Consider the following 22,835-nt stretch of genomic DNA (forward strand, 5'->3'; position numbering starts at 1 on the left):
ATCAGACTCTGCAAGGGCTCTGCCTGAACTCTGCAGTATGGGACCAGGGACAGATCATTTCCTACCATCCCCCATTTCCAGTCTCTTACCCAGACGGACCCCTGACCTCTGACCTATAGCTCAACCCTTGACTTTTTCTGACCACCCACCCAACCACCCAACTTCAGCAATTGCTGTTACCTCCCTATTTGCTTCTTCTTGCAGGATGGAGCCAAGACAGCACAGTAAGCAGACAGTCCACACACAACATGTAATAGCACATGGGCGAGCTCGTGCACACACAGCCTAGGGCAGGACATGGGCACATGCCCCCCTAATCAGCCTAATCACATAGGTGAACTTATGTATCAACAGTACACACTGAGTAAATGCGTATATGACATTACCCAATACCAAAATGCTCAGACGACATAGAATCACATAAGAAAACGAAAGCAGGAAGTTCAAACAGCATACAGGTGAATGAGTACACAGACTGCACCGAACCCCACTCAGGAAAGTGTGCACAGATGGGCTATGACATTACACAGCAAGCACGTGGGTGGGTGGCACATTATCCCACACGGGCAACGTGTGCATAAGTAGGCCATAACAGTTCACAGGTGCCGTGCTAAGGGCTGCCTGTTTTCTCTCTAACAGGACTGCATGTATAAATGTCCCTGTAGAGGAGGTTGGGGACGGTGTCTTCACTTTGTCTTATCTTCAGGTCTTCTGCTGTGTGAGGCAGGAATGTTCCTTAAATACAGCAACCAGGTAGCTTCATGGATAGAGAGACTGGACCAGCCAGGACCCGATCTTGGCCTTTTAGCCATGAGAAACATGAAGAATGAATCCGTGCTGTTTGACAGTCACCAAGTCTCCTGTTCTCTGTTGCCACGGGGAAAAAAAAACAAAAAACCACAGATTAATACAGCTAAGGAAATGGATGGAGGTCCCTAAACAAGGGTCCACATAGAATATGCTTTACACACATAAACATGTATATTAATAGCTTACAGAAAACCCAGACAACAGTCGGGTGGCTTCTCAAAGTGGGAAGATATGTGGTAAGGGGGGCGGGGTAAGAAGAGATCCGAATAGGAGAGAGAAGGGGTGAAGGTCCTGGGCACTGAGGGGCCACCTTAGATGAGGGAGTGTAGGAAGATATCACATCTCTAAAAAGACCCCAGTAAAACTGAGACTGCAGGGACAGGTAGCCAGGACTAGGGTTCCCCTTCAGAGAAGGACTAACAGGGAGGCTGATTCTCACTCTAGCAGGGCAAGACCAGTGCTGTCAGCATGACTGCGGAGCAGGGCACTTATATTGCACCAGCAGTGGCAAGCCACTGTCCCTAGGCTCCTAAGATCGCCAAGCGTAGAACCTGAAAGATGCCTCAGCTAGGCAAGCACTCACCCTGTGAGCACAAGGACAAATTCAGTCCTCAGCCCATGCCAGAAGGCTGGGCACCTTCGTGCATTTACATAATCCTAATGTCGGAGCAGCAGAGATTGTGGGTCACTGGGCAGAAAGCCTCTCCCATGCTCAGTAATTGTGCCTTTAGAATATATGAAAAAAAAATGGCACCTGAGGAGCAAGAGCTAAAGGTGTCTTCTGGCCTCTACATTCACACACACGCGCGCGCGCGCGCGCGCGCGCGCGCACAGCAGACACAACTGCACGTCTGTACACATACATAGATGGAGAATATTTAATCTGGTGGGCTTTGCATGCCAAAGTGAACCCCCCTCCGACCAATGGAGGAAAGCAAGGAGAGACAGAGTTTGATTCACACGTGCACAACAAGGAGCTGAATGCTAGGTTTGTCCCAAGTGGCTTGTCCTGAAACTTCATAGATACCTATATCAAAATGCTGTCTTCCAGAAGCCCCAGAAGTACCTGTAGTCCCAGCTGTGGGCACACCTGAACAGATGTGCATTACCACACCCAGGAACAGCTCGGTGGAGAAGGGCAGGGAAAATGTCCACCTAGGAGGGGGCTGGAATACAGCAGCAGGGGTATGGGGAATGGACAAGGCTGTGTGCCCGGCTTGTTAAAACCGGATACCAGAGGCAGTCACAGCAACTTCTTACACTGACTGCTAAAGCCCAGAACGAAGCAAGCAAATAAGTACATCCACAAATTCAAAAGAGTCACTGTTAGCCTGTCGTTGTTGCTGATGGAAGGAAGCTGGAACACAAACGCAGTTGGAAAGACAGCACCGTTCTCTTTGGGATATCAAAAAAGCCCTCCCTGCTGGCTTAGGACTGTGGATAGATGCTGGCAAAAAGGCACCGTTAGTCTATTCTCCTGTTGTCAGATTATGATGACAGGGGCCCAGATATATCAATTCTATCTCCATTCAGAAGTTCTCAGTTCTACACCAGTGAAGTCAAATGGACTCTTATCACCATTCACAGCCAAGTGCTCAGTTGTCCAGATCAAAAAATACAATGCAGAATGTGGTTAAAATGTAATCATATTTGGGAGGAAAGGGTCAACTTCACTAGATACTGGAGATCTTGAGACAACCCTGCCACCAAGGAAGGGGATGCCACCAGCTGCAGAGTTTCTGGAGCCCTGGAGTGATGTGTGGAAAATAGATGGGATTTAAGTCATATCACCCCCGGGATAACTAATCTTTATTGGCAACTTGACAGAATCTGGACCCTCTAGGAACGAAGCCTCTGAACATTCCCATGGGGAAGTTTCTAGGTAGGGTAAATGGAAGTGGAAAGAACAACTGCACAACACCTTCCCACTGATGGAGATTTCCAGACTTAATAAAGAAGAGAGAGTAAACTGACCAGCAGCGTTCATCTCTCTCTGCTTCCCGGCTGTAGATGCAATGTGACCAGCTGTTTCGTGTTCTTGCTTCCATACTTCCCTGCCAAGAGGGATCATACCTTGAACTGTGAGGCAGAATCAGCCTTCCTTCTTCACGTTGCTTTCCCCAGGTATTTTGACCAAGCAATGGAAAAAGTGACTAAGCCACCCCACCGTTTCTAGGCACCCTGTGTGTTTCCTCCTCACGCCTCTATTGACACAGCGGGATCCACACAGTGGAGAGCGTGGCATGGCTCTGGAGTGCTTATGTTTCTAATCCATAGAATGCTAACCAGCAGCTGCCACTCTCCGAAGAAAATGGAGGAATACAGGAAGGCCTCTAATTGACTTGGTGGCCTTGGCATCTCATGGATGTCCTAACTTTTGGAATGCTAAGAGCCATCTCACTCACCCTCAGGAGGGTTGTGTATGCCGGCATGCTCTGTGAATCATATGTGTTCATATGTGCATGCATACACACAGGCATGTGATTGTACACACTGTCAAGAATCTTCCTCGGTATTTCTCCACCTTGGTTTGAGGTAGGGTCTCTGAACAAAGCCAAAGCTCACCTGTTCAGCAAGGCCCACTGCTCAGCCCAACCGAGGCCTCCTCCTGGCTCCTCACACTCCTTTCAAAGATGCCAGCTGTGCATTGCTGTTCTCAGTGTTTTCTGTGGACGCTGGATAGCATAACCCCGGCCCTCATGCTCGTGCACCAAGCATTTGACTTGCTGAGCTGTATCCTCATTGGAGACTTTTGAAAAAAAGTCTGGTTTCTGGTTAAAGGCTCACAAAAACCTGCTGGAAAAGTTTTGCTGTATTGTCAACAGCCTTGCCTTTAGTGTTTAAAACCTTCCCAGGGTCTACTAAATGTGTATCCACTTGGCAAACCTGGGCTCACCTGATGCCAGCTTCCATGCTTGGGCACCTTAACTGTCCCTAAGAGCCATCTGTGAAACTTCTGAGGCAGGATCATGAGGCCTGGCCTGGCCTCCTGGAATCCGCCCACCTTGCAAGGTCTGCTGTGTCCTTTGCTGGCCTGTCTGAGGAAGCAGTCATCCATCTGCTGAGTCCTGGGAACCTCTGGTCCCCACTGTCTCAAGCTGTCCCAAGGGAGACAACTTGGCTAATAACCACGCTAATGACAAAGCGCTAACTGAAGACCCCAGTAACCCCTGGGTTTCCCCCTTTCCCATGGCCGTGGTGATGAAGCAGGGCAGTTGCTCGGGGAGTAATCAGAACTGACTGGGGATTAGCTAAGAGGTGGTTTGTGGTCAGGTGCCCAGCAGATGGGTTCAAATTACCTGGCTTTAATTTCACCTAATTGGTGGGCTGGATTACCTCAAGCTCCGGGGACTGGGAAGTATGTGGCTCTGGTTATTAACACATAAGGAAAGGGAGACTCAACCCCATGGGGAAGAGGAAGGTAGAAGAGGAAAGGGTCTGACCACGGGGACCAGAGGAGTAAGCTCTCCAGCCTCCAAGATGGTCATCTGGTGAGAATCCACCACGAGTTCTCTACAGGGATGGAGGAGAGTTGGAATCTAAAAGGGTAGAATTGGGTCAGCCTTGCCTCTCCCCTGCTGTTGGGTGTTGGGTTTTATTTCAGTTATGAAAACGTTTATGTACTTGCACAATATAAAGATACTTGCCAGATTGCTAGATTGTGGGGCTCTTCTAGCCTGGACTTCAGTGTCCCCAGGCATGACGTAATATAATGTTTAAATGGCCTCCGCTAGGTGTTAAGTTTAAGCCATAAGCCTGTGCTTGTGGTGACTGATACAGAAAAAGGAATGAAGCTCCTTGGCATGAGCTGGAAAGTCTTACCTCATATCCATTGGCACAACAGAATCCATGAGATGGGATAATTTGCAAGGAAAGTGTGTTGCCTTGGTTCATGCTTCTGGAGGGTGAGTAGTCCAAAATTAGGCTGCTCTATCTGGTGAGGGCCTCATGCTGTCTCAAATGACAGGAGAAATGAGGAGTGAGTGGACATGCATGGGGTAGAAGAGAGAAAAGGGGACAGAATGTCTATAGGTGATGTATGTCCACAGGAAAGCACTGCTCCATTGCTCAACTCTGCCCCACGACCAAGGTCCAACCTCCAATTGCTGTCACACTGAGAAATTAACATTGGAACATGGTAAGGAGGCAGATTCAAATCTGAGCACATGGCCCCTCATGGGAGGCAGGCCTCTGCTTGCAGTCAGTGCGTTCAACTGTCTTATTTAGTCAATATGTCTGTGCTAAGTTTACAAAAGCTTCTTCTCTGGGGACTATGTCAAGTGCCTCCACCTTACCCTATCTACCTATCTCTCTCTAGTTTACTTAGCATTCATTCATTCATTCATTTATTCATTCATTCACTCACTTATCATGAGAGCCTTGAGTCTGTACTCAGCCTGAGTGTATTATATGCCAAGCACCTGCTAGACACTACAGAAATGTTCGTTGAATGACTCAGTGAGGTGCACTGCCATGATTGACGGTGGAGGCCAGGGGGTTCTTCCATTGAGAGGAGTGTGTAGCCTAGAGAGAAAAATCGAGATGATGCGCACATCCACACCAGGATGGGGGCTTTAACAAGAGCTGAGAGTGAAGGGAATTCTGTGAGCATAAATGGAGGCATATGCACAAAGAGGCCAAGGCCTAACATGGTCTTGGTTTCCTATGGGGTGTTCAGTTAATGAAGCACTTTGTGTTTCCCCGCTGAAGATGAAGATGAAGACCATCTCCAAGGAGAGAAAGGATGTGTTTGACTCTCAGGGTGAAAGGTCTATGTTTGTGTATTTTTGGTGATGGGTGTGCATGTGTATAAATGAGTGTGTTTGTATGCATATATATATGTAGGCACATGTTTGTGTATACATGTGCCTATGTGTACACATATGCATAATATGTCCTTAATTGGATGCATTTCTGGTTGCTAGTCTATGCCTAGACATCTCCTTTATACCAAGACTACGATGGATACTTCTAGAAAGAAGAACAAGAGAAGACGCTTTAAAATGTCCACTCAAAGCTTCCCAAGGGCTCTGACAAGGCATTCTTGGTTACTCTGTAATCTGTATTTAGCCTAAGAAGTGCTCTATGGCACATGATCTGGGCAAAAAGATCAATAGATAGACAGCTCTCTACCTCCCGCCTGCCTGAGAGCTTAAAATCCGACAAAGACTCCCTGACTGGACTCCGGGTGCTGGTCTCAGTGCCAAGAGAATGAAGGGACTCTTGGCTCACGGTGTCAATGAAGAAGAGTTTCACACAGCTCACCAAAGGGTGTCCAAGAGGACAGTTGAACCTTAAATAGTCTGCTTCTGCATCTGCAAAATGTGAGTGCTGTATCCAAGAGGCTGGTGTGACTTCCGAAAGAGCACAGTTTCAACAAATCCAGGATGGTCTCTCCAGTGCCCCAGAGACCGGTGAAGGCACTCTTTTATCATGCATGAATGTGTAGCATGCTACCTGAGAATGCTGACCCTTGCACCTTCCCTGTGTTATATAATCTTCACCGCCATCAACTCCATAGCTCTCAGCCTCGGGCCTCTGCTCAGGTGGCCACTGATCAAGCTTGGCCCCCAGACAGTTTAACCACACTGGGGCCACCTGGTACTTGAAGTACCTCAAGGGCCTTCATAAAACTGCTGGGTGACCACAAAAGCAACCACCAGTTCCTCTGGTGCCTGGCCTAGCCGTGTGCACCCGCCCTGGGGTGGGGGTGTGGGGTGAGCTGGGGGATGATGTAGCACTTTGTAGCTAGCTCTCTCCTGAGCAGTCAGGGGACAGGGGCCTCCGGGGCCATTTGTCACTTGTCCATAGAAACCTGCTCAGGTCAGCCTGTGGAAAGTCCCACCGGGATGAGGGTGCTGGGGCTCTGTCCCCCTCTCTATGTATTGACAAAAAAGGGGCTGCCTGCCAGGGATCAGTTGAAATCTTGGAAGCTAGAATATCAGTGGCTTGCCAGGAAAGAGGAGGACTTCACAGACAAAAGCCTCCATTCCTGATTCTAATTGGGCAGCCTTAAAGGGAGAAAGCACAAGCCTAAATTTTAGCCCCCTCCCGGGTGGGAGGGGGACTTGTAGGCTCCTAATCCTTGCAGGGTTTGGACTTTTGGGACAGTTCTGAGCCTATATTGAGCCTATCTTTTGTCTCCTATCTAAATCTTAAATCACCTCAAACTTTACCAATCTTAATGTTCTCCATCACCCACCTCTCTCTCTCTCTCTCTCTCTCTCTCTCTCTCTCTCTCTCTCTCTCTCTCTCTCTTTTTGGAAATCCAGAGAGCTCTGATTACTAGGCTAAGCCCAGGCTCGAGCCCAGGACCATCAGACTATGAGGTTAGGGCATCTGCCCTGTCCTTCGTGTGTAGCCCATCTTGCTTCAGCGGGCACAAAACTGGGAACCAACAGTCAAGCAAACCCACAGGAGTATAGCCGCAGCTGCCACAGGCCACATGGAGAAGCTCAAGTTGGAAGGAGGGTGGCTGGGGGCTCTGAGCATCACGATCTCTGGTGTGGTAAGAAAGGTGTACCGATAACCTGGGGTGCGTCTCAAGGCACAGAAAGACACTGGAGAGCCATATAGTCTCTAAAGGCTCCCCGGCCATCAAACAACTCAAAGTCAGAAAGTCAAAATTAAAGGCCATAGAGGACTGATGATGGCTGGGACTCTCAGCACCTGCCTTCCTCAGGGAATATGGTACCCATCCTTCCCTGTAGGAAGATGGAAGGTCTGTTTACATCTATGACGCTCCAGCACTGAGGGTTAATGGCAAAGTTCCCATGTGATAACACCCTTAAAGAAAGAAGAACAAGGGACTTCCCATGCCCGGCTGATTGGCACCATGGCTCTGACTACAGCTCCTGGGCATGGAGGGAGAAGGATAATCAGATGAAAAGAAACCAGGGCTTTACAGACAAGGCAGGCTTGAGATAGTCTGAGAAAGATGGAGACAGGCGGGCTACCGTACACAGCAAATGAGATGAGAAGGCTAGATTTCAGGAATGAACACACAGAGCTCCCGAAATCCCCCAGTGCAAGGGCCTTCAGTGATGCTCTGGTGAAACAAAATGGCCCCTGGGCCCTTCCCACGCGGTCCAGAAACCTCCGCCGGCCTTCACCTTGCCGGTTTCACTGGAGGTGGTTTCCATTACGTCAGAGCTTACAAGTCAGATCCAGCCCTAAGCCTTGGTTGTTGATCTGAAGGGAGGACATCTCAGAGAACCTCATCTTGGTTAATCATTCAGACGGGGTGCAAAAAGACAGACGGCATGTGCATGCTGTGCCATGGTTGTGGTACCTACCCCATATAGCAGCACTGGCTGTCAGCGTCCCCGTACTGCTAGCCTTACCAGCCTCCTGGTGCTAGAGGAGATGAGGGCTGCAAGGGAAAAGGTAGAGAGAAATATTCCTACACCAAGTGCTTTTAGTGAGCACTTATTGTGTGCTATACTTGATGCACGGTCTAAGGAAAGAGGGAGATTTTAGGTCCAGAGTCTAGCTCCCCGCGTTCCAGCCCCAGGCGTGTCTGTTTCTCACTAGCTGGTGGGATCTGTCTCTGGTAAGTCACTGAGCCCCTCTGAGCCTCGCTTTCTCATTCTTGAGAGGAGGGAAGATCTCATCCTGCCCTCTTTCCACAGCCTGCAGCCTGGAGGTAGAAAACACAGGAAACAGGCTTGGGTGATACCCCTACTCAGGCGTGAGAGAGCTTCACACACAGGCCTCCGAGCAGCTCATGGCACATTCTTAGTATTCTTATATTCCTTGCCTTCCCAAACACCTGATGTGTTAAAAACATAACATTCAGTTTGCTGTTATTATTAACATAACTATCGTTACTATCTGAGACAGCATCTCATGTATTTGAGGCTAGTTCTGAATTCCCTGTACAGTTAAGGATGCCCTTGCATTTTTTATTCTCCTGCCTCTACTCACTAAGTGCTGGTATTATATTTCAAGCTTGTGCTACCGTGCCTGGTTCATGCATAAGGTACTGGCAACTGGACCAGGAGGTTTATGCATATTAGGTATACAATCTACCAAGCTAGATTCCCAGTCTTTTCTGAGTAAGGAAGCCACTAGTCACTCCTCAAATCAGAATGAGCTTTATTATGTGAATGGATCCACGTCCCCGTGTGAGAAACCTTAAGTCCATGTGGCCTTTGGCATTCAGAATGCTCCCCATTTAGAACGGTAAGCAGTTGCATGCATCATTATTATTTAACACCCCCAGTGGGACCCGGGGAGATGCCTTGCAATCAAGCATAAAGATATTTCTGCAGAAAAATGTATGAACACGTGCACAAAGTGAAATAAACATGGACTATAAATAGCCCAGTGTCAGTCGGGGTCAATTTTGGCTGCCTAATAAGTTCAGGGCAGGCCAGCTGTGACAGCCAAATAAGTTATCATTTGCAGACTTTCCAAGTGCCTGGGCCTTTAGGATTACAAAGAGGTGGTGGAGGACCTCGTGAGAGATGAGTCTATTGCCTTCCATTCTCTGCGCTAAGGGCACTCAGGTGATGCGTTACCAAGGTCACAGGTGCAGGCACTCCTCCTACCCTTTGTATCAGAAGACAAAACAAGTCCTGGTCAGAAAGCTACAGGAGGATGCTCTCTGCCTAACTTCGAGACTCAGTTTCTGAACCTCAGCATCTGACGGATGCCTATGGCTACCAAGCGGGGAGTTGAAAGAGTCAGTCTGAGAAGTGGTGTGACTTGTAGGAACAAGGAGAACGGCTCATTCTGGATTTCTGTACATACTTCCTTCTAGCCAGGAAGAGGGGACAATCTCAATGTATGGGATGTCAGGAAGCAATGATTCATAGACACACTGATTTCTTTAGTTGGGTGTCAAGTGATCAAGAGTCGGGGCTTCACCATACTGGTGTCCTCATCAAAGATATTTTTTTCCTTCTAGCCTTGTTCCCCCATTGGCTCCATCAGTGTCCCTGACTCCACAGTCAGGTTGATCTTCTAATAGAGTCTGTTGAACATGTTACTCCTTTGGAAAAACAAAAAACTCCTCTAGAGCTTTTGTAGAGGACATGAACACTCTGACCTTAGATGCGCAACACAGGTCAGTGTACTGCATAACCCCATAGACCAACTAAGCCAGCAACGCCATTGTACAGGCTCAGGTTTAATGATCAGTTTCAACGCAACCTCTGTCTCCCACCGTCACTCTCCTCCCTGTGTTTCAGGCAAAAGTTTGCCTAAAATTGAAAAGTTTCTTTCTGGTCGTTTCCCCCAAAGAACATTTGCGGATGATCACCAAAATAAAAGGGAACCCATGTGTTCTTTCCTTGGAGAATGTTCCACGTCTCTTCATTAGTGTTTTGAATGCCTTCTGAATTCTACCATCTAGGGGGCCCACCTTATTTACGGGGGCAAATAGGATCCCTTTTTACTCAGAATTACAATTGTTCCCTGTGTCGTGCGTAGAGTTTGATAAGATTATGCTGAATAAATGGGGGTAATAGAATGAGGGCCTAGAGCTTAGGCTATGGCCTAGCTTAGTTCTAGAGCAAGGCTCCATGCAGTCACGACTTTCAAAGACTCTCAGCCCAGGCAGTTCTCAAACAGCAGCTGGAGTGTTGGGGTGTTCCTGGGCAGTTCTCAGATGGCAGCCAGAGTGTTGGGGTGTTCCCAGGCAGCCAGAGTGTTGGGGTATATCTAACAACCTGCATGGGTGACAAATAGAGAAGAGACCACACCATCAAGCTGCTGCTTCTTTTGTCTCTAAACCATTCAAGGGCACCTCTTTCCGCCTCCCTCCATGACAGTGTGCGCTCACTGCAGCATCAGGAGTGGCTGTGGCCACTAGTTTGAGAAGGCAGAGAGAGTTGTGTCAAAGATTCTCCAATCCCACTCCTGAAGGCCAGAGGTTTCCAACGTTGGGTTCTTCACACTGGGGTCAATCAGTGCTGATGGGCCTTTAAGTCGGTTTTCAGGGCTATTTTCTTGGTTCTGACAAGTAATGTTTTTCTTGATTTGGTCTTTGGGGTCGGGTCTCTGGCCGGTGAAGAGCTGTAACTCTTAGGCAGAAGGGGCCCCACGGGACGACCAGAACATGGCTCTTCAGTATCAAAGGTAGCAGAGTCAAGCTCTACATGGAAGCACGAGAAGACAGGACTCTCCCTCCTCATCGTCTGGGCACTCGGCAGATACGCTGGGCTCACAGTCCAGGTCCAGCTGTGGACAAAGGGCTCCCCTAAGCAGTCTCCACCCTTCTGTAAGCACAGGTCCCCTGCCCTAGCTTACCACAGCCCATGCAGTCACAGGTTGGGGCTTGGATCTATTTAGGAAAACACACTAGAATTGAAAGCATTCCCCAGGAACTCCATATGAACACAAATATCCTTTGTCAGTTTGGGAACTTAGAAACTTCTAGCAGCCTTGACTGGATTCTGTGGCACTGCCATGGTGGGTGCATATAGACCATTCCGGTGCTTGCAGAGGGAGATATTTCTATCTGTTCTGTTATCATTCACCAGTTCCTATCTTCTCAGTCTCTGTTTGTACGGACTAGGACCATGGGCTTGGACCTGAAGCTTCTTTTATTTGCTGCATTGCCCTCTTTTATGTATTTGTGTGTGTGTACATTATGTGTGTGTGGTATGAGTGTGTGCATATAGTATGTGTATATGATGTGTGTGTTATGAAGGTGTATGGGAGTGTGGTGTATATATAATGTGTGATGTGGTGTATGTATGTTTACATAACTATTCCTGTGTCTATGATGTGTATATATAGTGTGTGATGTGTAAATGCATGTAACATGTATATATTATATCTATATGTGTATGTGTGTTTGTGTGACGTGTATGTGACATCTATACGTGTATGTGGTTTTTGTATATGAATGAGCATGCATATGTGTGTGGTATGTCTATGTGGCATATGTATAGGAGGTGTGTATGTGTTAATATGTGCATATATGATAATATATATGATATATATGTTCATGTGTGTATACAGTACATATGCATTTGTTTATGTGGCATGGGCATAAGATACATATGAACATGTGTGATATTTATGTATGTAAGTACATGTCCCATAGCACATGTGCATACCATGACATATGTGTGGAGGTCAGAAGATAGCTTCTTATTTGGTTACAGGATTTTTCTGGTTTCTGCTACTTCCTCACACAGTCCAGGGTAGCTGGCCCATGAGCATCTGCGTGAGTCCCCTTTTCCTACCCCATGGTGATACGGGAGTACTGGGGTTACAAACACATGGCACTACTACATCCAGCCTTGAAAACATGGATCCTTTAGATCCAAACTGAGGTCATCAGCTTGTGTGACGAGTGCTTTTACTACTGAGCATCTCCAGGCCCCTTTGATGCATTTTGGCATTCATTAGAGCTTTGATAATGCAAACGAGTCGATTCCATTGAACCAAAGCTGTTCTGAAATAAAGTCCCTTTCTCATTCTCTGTCTCCTCTGCATCCACCGAGAGTCGAGTTCAATGCAGCGTACCCACAGCCACTGCTGTTCTTACATCTACACTAAAGTCCTCCTGGGTGACAGGCCTTAGGTCTCCCGGTGCTACCGACATGACTAAGCCCTAGCCATCTCTGGCCTCCAGGTCCTCTCCATCTAGAGAGAAAAATGGGCATAGACATCGTGCCATTCCTGGCACGAGGCCTCTTCTTCCCTCGCTCTCTGTGCCACTGACCATTTCCCAAGCTGTTCTTGCGTGTGGGCAGCTTAGGCACGCCTTGCCTTCTGGAGTTTGGGCCACTCCAAGTAGGCGTCCTTCTGCCTGTCACTAAGCAGAGATGACATGAGTGGGTACAGCTGACATGTTTCTTCCTTTGGGAAGTGTGGGTGCCTGCAACATTTTCTTCTTTTCCTCCTTCCAGAAGTGCAGTGGGTAGCGTGCCAGTGAGGAGTGGGCGGATCCAACCAGCATGGTCCAAATGGCCACCCTGACTTCCCCACATCTTAACCATCCATGCTGCTACTTTGGGGCTGATGAGGTCGCTCAGTATGCTGCTGATATTCTCACCCACACTGGGAAGGGCTCAGAGCCTTGCCAGAGCAGGAAGCAGATATCACACAGATCTTCCCAGCCATAGAATGCCAACACCGTCTAAGGCTAATAACAGCGCGCACAGGAAGGCAGCTAAAAGCTCCTGCCTTTGAATAGCTCATCCATACTTCCACTGCCGTGCATTCCTCCTGGGAATTTTCCAGGATGTCTGTCCCGGTGTCATTAACTCTCTGTGTCCATGACCACCATGCTCTCTCGTTCTGACCTTCCTTCGCTTTGATACAGCATCCAAAGTTGTGCTTCTGGTCTTCACTGGCCCTCAGTCCCCGACCTTTGTGAGGCTGAAGAGCAAGGGACCCAGTCTTGCTCAGTGTCAAGAAAACCTGGCAGCACATAGTAGGTGTTTCACAAATATTATATAATTAAAATGCACACAGCAGGCATTTCATAAATATTGTACAATAAGACAAATGTGGTGTTTTGTTGAAAGACCAAAGATATTTTAAATTCCATCAATTCAGAACGGAGGGTTAAGATTAAGCCAAGGCTCTAAAACCCGTTTTGCAGCGAGCGCATAGTCACATTTAAAAACAAATGATGTGTGATCTTAGTCAAGACCAGAGATGTGTTTTTGTTCATTGTCTGTAGAATGAAGATCAGATGATCCTAAGGATCTAGGGAAGAAGCCATCAGCCACTACAGGTGGTTCATGGAGAGGAGGGGCAGGGTCTCAGTGCCCTTTCTGGGCAGTGAAGTCAAATGTGTTTATGGTATCCAGTTCTTCTCAGGAGCAACTACCCCATAACCAGGGCAGAATTTAGGGAGGGGTTTCTCTCTGCCCCAGATGGTGTGAGCTCACCAACTGACATCCCGCTTTGATAGCTTATCTTTAGAACATCAAGGTGAGGGTGCACCATCTATAGATCCCCCCAGGATGTTCCGTTTTCAGAGAATTCACTCAGAATTCCATCTCACGGGAATCATCTTTGCTGGGTCCCAGCTCTGTCTATTTATGGGCCAGAACTTCTATTTTCTCTTTGTGGTTATCTGGCAAGCAGGTAGACAAGAAGAGAAGACTTTTTTTTTTTTTTTTTTTTAAGAAAAGGATTGTCGGAGCATGTTCGCTGGGCAAACTATGTGCAGCGACGAGCACGGCACCATCAGACTCCAGCCCCTCAGAGCTGGTAGGCAAAATAAATGCCTACCACCCGGCAGGCTTTGGGCTTTGATGTGGAGGCTCTTCGGTGAAGCTCAGCTCTGCTTACCTGCATCTGTTACCATACGCCCCACATTAAAGCCCTTGAACTGATATGCCTCACCCTATGGTGACTTGCCTTGAAGTTATTTCAGGTGGGCTTGGTGACCAGTTGGCACCTCGGGCAAGATCTTTGCTCTCAGGCAGCTCAATCAAATACTGTAGTTTTCATTTCTGAACCATACGGGATTCTCAACTGGGCGCGCCTTTCCAGAAATGTATGCCATAATCATATAACACCAGGACTGGGCATGAAAACAAGTGCGTTTTTATTCAGTTTTTAAGTTAGTTTCTGAGTAGGACTAAGGAGCAAACCCAGGGTTTCTGCCATGCTAGGTGAGGGCTCACCACTGTGGTGTCATCTCCACCCCTGGATGTGAATTGTAAAACCAAATGCTGTTATGTACACAAACCAGACCCTCCTGTTCACGCGAAAGCAGTGGGAACAGCTGGGAGTCCTGCTGGATACACAGGTCAGACCAGGGATGACACCACCCTCCCAGCCTACACTTGGCTTTCTCTGGGACTCCTGTTTCATCAGGACCCTCAGTACAGAACTCTCTCTGCAGCATCTCCAAAGCCCCCACTCTGTGCTTCAGAAAGCTCCTGGGGAAGATGGGCAAATCCATCCCACTCATCCCTTGCCAGCCAGTCTCAGAGTGGGCTCTACTACAAACTTGAGGAACATGCTCTAGTTTGGGCACTCGGTGGGTGGCTGGCTTAAGTGTGACTTGTTGAATTAAATGCACAGAACGAGGGGCTCCTAACAAGTCAGAGGGCTACGTTAGTGGTAGTACTCTCATGGGAGGGCCTGGCTGCCTCTATTCTAGGACCTTGGGAGCTGGGAATTTCTTAGTCAGCAGGCTTTAATATTCATGCCCACGAGCCACGAGTGGTACAATTCACTCCCAGCCTGTAGTCACAGCTGACCATCTCTGCAGTTAGCAAAGATCTACCTGGAAACCCTAAAGAAATCCACTGTGGACATCTGGGAGCCGGGCCGCTCCTTCCTTGGGTATCTACAGCTTAATCCATACCCACACTCACTTAATGGATACCTCAAATAGCTGAGCACCCCTCTGCTCCGGACACACTAATTGGGCACTGAAAACGCAGACTTAAGTAAAATATTATTCTTATCTCCAAACAAGCTACTCATAAACCAAACTTTTTAGTTATTAACAAGACTGGGGAGCAATGATATTGTTCCTCACCCCTTCTTTTCTTCAGTTCTTAGGTTGTCTTAGACTCCAATCCTTCTAGAACTCAATGACACTGAAGATGGCCCTTTGCTCTTCTGTCCCATAAGGACAAGAGCAGTAGGGGAGAAGGCCATACACCAGTGATCCTCAGGTGCCAAGGGCAGTCCCTGTTCTCTACCTGCCATGCATGGGTCTGCGAGACAGGCAAGTCCTTCAGTTCCCAGTGGGACACAGGCCTGCTGGCTACTGCTCCTGCCATTGAGTCAGAGTATAATTTGATATGTGAGAGAGTTCTGTAAGGCTCCATGATAATGCAGATGTGGGACAATAACAGCAGACTGTGCCCTAGACCCCCATGGAAGCCAACTGGATGCCAGCGTGGAAGATCATAGGAGGTGATAGTCATGGCCTTAGATCCTTGACCAATCTTGACAAAGATATAGAAGAATCTGCAGGAAAATCAGGAAAATACGCCAACATGGAAGGGAACTGTCAACAACCCCTTCATGACCCATTTCTGGGAGATGAGAGAGCACGTGGGCCCACGAGAGCTATGCATCAAAAGGGGTAGCTGTAGACCTCAGCAGATGGGGCCACAACCCAGAGAAGAAAGTTTGCCACAAGCCTAGAAGCCACCGGGCACAGACGCCCTTCTTCAGCCTGCCCTTCTGAAGATGCCCATGCATATTTACATCTTCTCGTTTCTTCTAGAGAAACGAAAGAGCACCCATCTGCCCAACCACACTCCGCTTCCAGGAAACCGAAATGAGAGCGGATGTTGTCTCTCACTGCTTGCTTTCATTTCTTCGACTTCCTTTCATGCGGGACTCTATTTTTGTTATTGCACTCTTACAAGATACTCTTGGAGATATTTTCTTCTCTTTTTTTCCCTCCTCATGTTCCTCCCGAATTGTCCAGAGTCCCACCCCACAGAAGGAGAGACTGGTACAGATGAAGTCATTTGGTCATAGTCAAGTTGCCCCTCATATTCCCTCTCAACCCTTCAGAATGATGCAAAGGGGGGTGCTGCTGGTGGGCTGTGGCCTTGTACCATAGGTGCTGCTGGACCGTTGCTGAGCCTGCTGTGGGACACATGGCCTCAAGACCTTTCCCTTAGAGGTAGAGGAGTGAGACGATGCACTTCACAGTGTCTGCTCCATCCCTCGGGCCATCTTTCCATACCCCTCATCTGACCTGACTCTAATTGTCTTCACAAGCGTGTCACGGGGTCATTTCTCCTTTTGGAGGTAAGGTACTGCTTACAGGTAGACCCGGATACCTGGGAAGAGAGACACAATAGGGCCAAGGAGCTTCCTGACTGTGATGATCACAACCCAGGCTCTGGGATGCTGCTAGGTCTCAGCATATGACATCTCAGTCATTTGTTCCCCATCCTGAAGTCATTTTAAAGTACATTGATTCTTGACCTGTCAAAGACCTGTAGGAATCTTCAATGTACATTGTACCTTGTTCTTCCAGGAAAGCCCAGTCCCCAGCATCCTGTCAAAAATGCACAGGTCTGCAACCTGCAAACACGTGAGCGGCATGACAAGGAGGCCATTCCTACCTAGCACAGTCCTGGGAAAGACTGCCAGAGCTGACTTGCTCACAAACACAACTTCGGGAGACAGAAAGCTGTTTGAGACATTCCAAGTAGCGCTCTTGAAGGCAGAGGGTTGATGTCAGGAAAAATTTATATGGAAGAACCTGCAATCCATATTGTTAATGCATAGGATCATAGAACCTTCTGAATTGCTCCTTCACAGGACAAGGACTTTAGAATGTTCTCTCGTATGTTGCTCATACACTGACTCAGAGTTTTAAATCAACCATCCTCTCCCTCTATTTCTCTATTTCCTGGTCATATAAATCCATAATCCATTCACCCTGGGAACTCCTTGCTAATATGGGCAGTGGGAAGCTATATCCTGGATATCTTGATCCTCAAGGTCAAGGCAGGTCTTCTGTTTCAGTACACAGTACACGGGGACCAAGGTTGTCACATTGTAAAGGAAAGCTTATGGAGAATGATCAAACTCCTAGACTCAAGTCTCTGTCTTTAAAGATCTCTGCTATACTGGCCATCATTGCCTGGGAAGGCTGTCTAACTCTTTTGCTCCAGTACCCTTTCTGTTGCTGTGAGAAAGCACCCCAACACAAAGCCACTTAAAGGAGGGAGGGTTTATACAGTGTACAATTCCAGGTTATAGTCCATCACTTTGAGTCAAGGTAAAAACTTCAAAAAGTCACATCAACTCATCAGTCAAGAGGACAGAGAAGTGACTATGGACACATTCTTATTTGCTTATTTGTACTCAACTCAAGGTCTCTACTCTTACACAATTTAGGACTATCTGCCTGGGGAGTGGCACTGCCTGTACTGGATTGGAATTTTGCACACATCAATTAACTCAATTAAAGTCACCCCTCTTGGGAATGTCAATAGGCCATTCCAACACTGAGAGTTCCTAGGTAATTCTAGGCTGTTTCCAGATGGAAATTAAAAGCTAAACATTGCATCATCATCATAGAATTTTCTCAAAGGTCTCTCCTGACACAAATGTAAGATCCCTTCCTTCCTTCCTTTCCTCTTTCCTTTCTTCCTTCTTTCAATCCCTCCTTCCTTCCTGCTTTCCTTTTATCTATGAATATAATAAATGCTAAGCCACTTGGCTCAATAATAACGCTGGGATTACAGTGTGAGCAGGATGGCCATTAGGAGCCAAGGCTGGGAATCAACAGAAAGAGAAAAAGTGAAGCTCACATCCTCCAAGCAGCAGCATCAAGGGACTGAGAGGGCACTATTAAACCCCAAAAACATGAGCAAAACGAAGCTCAACCTTGTCACGAACAGTTGTAATCTTGTGGAAAATCCCTACCAAAGAACATGTCCCTTCTCTCCAAAACTGCCATGAATTGAGTCACTCTGGTGTGTAGGCTAGCCCTTCAGAAACACCACCAAAAGTTAAAATGTGGATCTGTGAGATGGCTCAGTAGAGAGAGGCACTTGCTACCTAACCTGTTGATCCGAGTTTGATCCCTGGGACTTATAAGGTACAGGGAGAAAACCAACTTGCACAAGTTGTCTTCTGAGATCTGCAAGTGCACGGCACATACACATGCTTACACACACACACACACACACACACACACACACACACAAGCAAATACGTTTTGATAATGAAGTTACTTTAAGGTCTGGGTTGGCTTTTACATGGACGTGCACATCTTACAGCTTGGGAAGCTGTCTTGCTGCCTGAGCATACTTCTCACTACTGGGTGCTCAGGTCCTGATTAGTAAACCAACCCTCTGTCCCCAAGCTTCTCTGAGCTCCTAGAACAGGTCTGGGCCAGTGTTCTGGGCTTCCCGATATCAGGATGGCTGAATTTTTTTTTACTGGCTTAATGTTAAACTTGCTTTAAGAAACTCTCAAATATTTAGTATATTCCTTTTTCAATGGTGGGGAACCACAGCAAAAGGCAAGAGAACCGAGAACAGAGAAGTGCAGATACACACTTTCATTCTCCCTCCTGTCCACCAAACGAAGAGGGAAAACAAACAAGCACAGTAAAGGAAGCTCTCAACACCCCAGGGACTATGTCCTCTGGAAAGCTAGAGGCCACTCTGCTGACCTGGGGCTTGGGTAAGCCTTAGTACCAACTGCGCTCTGTGATGGTTTGGCTTCAGGCTATGAAAAAAAAAAAAAAAAAACAGAAGACATTTTTGAAGACAGAGAGAACACTTGTGTGTGTGTGTGTGTGTGTCTTGGACTCCTTCCTGTCTGTCAGCTCATTTATTCCTCAAGGCTTGTCAGAATCTCCAATGACTCTCCCATTGCAGTGGACGGTGGGAAGGCATGTCCACCTCTGGCATCTACCATTGTACATAGGTGTTGGGTCTTCTGAGAGGAATTTCACACTGAGGCCTTTAGTTCTTCTGTGGAGAGTAAATCCATCTCAGGTGGAGGAGGAGGATGGGGCCCAGGAGCAGGTCTGGTTTTGTGACACTCTACTTCTCTTCTCATGAGAGGGAGGCACAGAATGAAGGAATTCACTCACAGTGCTGAAGATGTGCACGAGAGGATTCCATGAGCAATTGAACCCCCCCCCCAAACACACAGCAGTTGGACCCCAAACCACCCACAATGAGTTCCTTGAACAGAGGGGGCTCCCACTTTCAGCCTTGACATCACTATTTTTTGAAGATCCTCAGAATGTGTTTTGAATCAGTTTTGAAAGTAGCCGTGTTTCCTCACAGAGAATTGGATGGGGGCAAAGACCCTAGCTTGGCATTTTCTTCATCGGGAGCAAATCATGCCCTACCAGTGTTCTCAGAGGAGGTAGCTGGGAGCAGTTTCTTCAGTCAGATTCCACTTTTAGATTCTTTATCCCACGAAAGCAGCCTTTCTGAGCACTTAGTGTTCGAGAAACTGCTCACTTTAACACCTTACATGTAAGGAAGCCAGCATGGTTTGAAAATTTTGCACCTGGTTCAGGAAGTGAGCCCTGAAAGCAAGCTACCCTTTGTCAGGGTGTGATTGATGAAGCACCTCATGTCTGTGCTGAAGGTGGAGGGTCCCTCTGCTCAAGGAAGGTACAGTAGGTGGTCTGGGGTCTCACTGGCCTTGAAAGCTTCTTTTTCATGCCCTTCATCCCTGTGAGTGAGTTCCATCCTTCTGTACCTCCCCCATCAGCTCAGGAAATGCCTGGAGAGTAGCAGGCAACTTTTCAAGTTGCAGTGCTTGGTGACAAAGTGCAGCAAGAGAAGGCTCTGTCACTATGACTGGCCCCTTTCTTGACTTGGGGCTCGTGTGTGTGTGTGTGTGTGTGTGTGTGTGTGTATGTGTGTGCATGTGAATGGAGACATCCTAAAAGTTCCTTAGTTGGTCTTCACCATTTATTTATTCATTCATTCATTTATTTATTTATTTATTTATTTATTTATTTATTTATTTATTTATTTATTTATTCTTACTTACTTAGACATAGTTGCTAACCTAACCTGGAGTTCAGTACTTGGTTGACTGGTTGACTGGTTGGGCATTGAGCTGCAGGGATCTACTTCAGACCCCCCCCACACCAGAGCTTCAGTTAGAGGCCAGACATCACCCTCCGTTTCTTATTGGGTGCTGGGGGTTCAAATTCAAGTTCTCGTCCTTATGCAAGCAAACACTCTGTCAGCTGCGCTACCTCCTCACCCTGTGATCTGCTCTTTTTATAGAACCAAGACAGCCTCAGGCAGGGTTTAAATGGTTCCCCCCGCCAAGGGTGGGCCTTAAAAAACAAGAGCACTGTGCTTGTGAGGAGAAGATTCATCTAAACCGTTCTAGTTTTTTAAGTGGACTGGTTGGTCCCATTTTCCATCTACCATTTTAACCCCAAGGAGCTGTGCTGCCAGGGGTAGCAACTTTCTAGGTGGGTTTGGAGAAGAAGAAGGTGGCCAAGCCCTCCACAGCCACCTCTGAGCTCCAGTTACACAGCTTGGAGAACTGCCTTATTCAATACTTCTCCAGCCGCTGCAACGCCAAGCACCCCGTGTGACCACAGCGAATAAAACTTTGAAGCACCCAGGAGGCCAAAGATGAGCATATGAGGATGGGATGGATGCCAGGGGCAAGTCAGAGCATGTTTCCAGACCTAAACAGTTCACTGGAAGTCAGTCTGAAATCTGCTTGTTTTTCCCTTGTATATAACTGCGAGACACACACATACACACACACACACATACACACACACACACATATACACACATGCATATACAGAAGATTGTACATAGACACATGTATATACACAGACACATACATATACACATGTGCATAGACATAAAACCATATATAAACACTCATGTAGATACATACTTGTATACACATAAACATACATACACTCAGGGACACAAACGGATACACAGACACAGACACAGGCATACGGAAAGACACATATAGACACATAGATACACACACATATAGACATATACAGAGATATATGCACACACCAACATGTATACACACACATACATATATACACAGGCAAACACATAGACACAAGGGTGTGCACACACACATATACATGTCCAGTGAATAAGATACACACACAGAAACATACTCATATACATGTACACATACACATAGACACATAGATGTATGTGCATGTATACATACATACACACAGACACACACAGATATATGTATACACATAGACTCACACAGATATATACAAACACAGATAAACATATCCACACAGAGAGACACATAGACACCCTCCTCGAGTAGCACAAGATTGCAGAGTTAATTCTTGGAGAATTAAAAGTGAGGTGACATTTTTCTCAACAGAAGGGACATCCCCTAGCTTCAGTCACAAAGGGAGCAAGGACCTTAACCTGAACCAGTGTTTTTCCTTCTGTCTTTATTCAAATTATACAATCAAAGCTGCATTCGGCTCTTGGTGTCTGGGGGAAAGCAGACTCAAGTCTAAAGAGCTGCGGTGTTGAGCTCCTCACAAAGGCTGAGGAGACAGGCCATCCATGGGGCACCTCCCATGAAGTTCAGAGTTGTGTTCCCCCTTCCTCTGGGAGGCACAGATGACCCAGGTCGGCTGGGGTGTTCAAGTCTGAGTCCTGACTCTTTGGCTCCCCTACAGAGTGCCCAGGATTGTGTTTCTGAGGCTCCTGTATCCCCTAGCCTCTGAAATGTTGTAGGAAGTCAGGGAGGACACAATAAAGAAATCACTTGGGATGTGGATGTCCACCAGGAATGCAAGCTACTGCAGCAGCCCCACTTCTCATTGACCAAGGGGATGGTGGCATCAGAATATGTGCCCTGATTAAAGTACATGCCACTCCATCAACATGTAACTAACTCAGCTAGAAAACAAGGACCTCATAAAGCATGTCACCTGATCAAAAATGTCTCCCTCTTGTATCTTCCTGGAAGACTTCCCAGACTCACAGTAGGAAGGAGTCTGCCCTACCTCTTTGCCTTGGTGGAGCCTCGCAAGTCACCTCTCTTTAAGGGTCCTGGCCACCACTGCCAGAGAAGCTGTCCCTGTCCACGGGCCCTGTCTCATCATCTGGGCACACACCCATAGCTTTGGTTCAGGGTCAGGCACAAAGGAGCTCCCTGCTCATAAACCTGTCACCTCCTCAGGAATGTGAAGTCGAGACTGACCCTGGGATGATGGACAGGGACCAGATCTGCCATCCTGTCAGATTTCCAGTTGGGTCTGCAACTGATCTCCTTCTGAGAGACAAGGTCCTAGGAGCGCAGCCCGTGGCTGTAGCCTAGGACATTCTGTGGATCTTTGTAAGAGATGAGTCACTCGAGCTATCCATAACCATCCAAAACTTCTCCCTTTCTCTCTAAAAGTACTGCAAAGAAAAAGGAAAAAAATTTATCACCTGCCATGAATATCATCCGAAAGAAATATTGGTAGGTGCTTTGTGGTGGTGGGGGTAAGGGGGAATCTTCATGCAGTAATCCCAAAAAGAAATTCCAGTTTCTAGTATAGACATGATTTAAATTTTCATGAACAAATCATCTGGTTCACACAAAGGCAGCAGTGATGGGAGGGAAAA

The sequence above is a fragment of the Arvicola amphibius genome, chromosome 7 (assembly GCF_903992535.2).
Source record: "Arvicola amphibius chromosome 7, mArvAmp1.2, whole genome shotgun sequence".
Taxonomy (NCBI): domain Eukaryota; kingdom Metazoa; phylum Chordata; class Mammalia; order Rodentia; family Cricetidae; genus Arvicola; species Arvicola amphibius.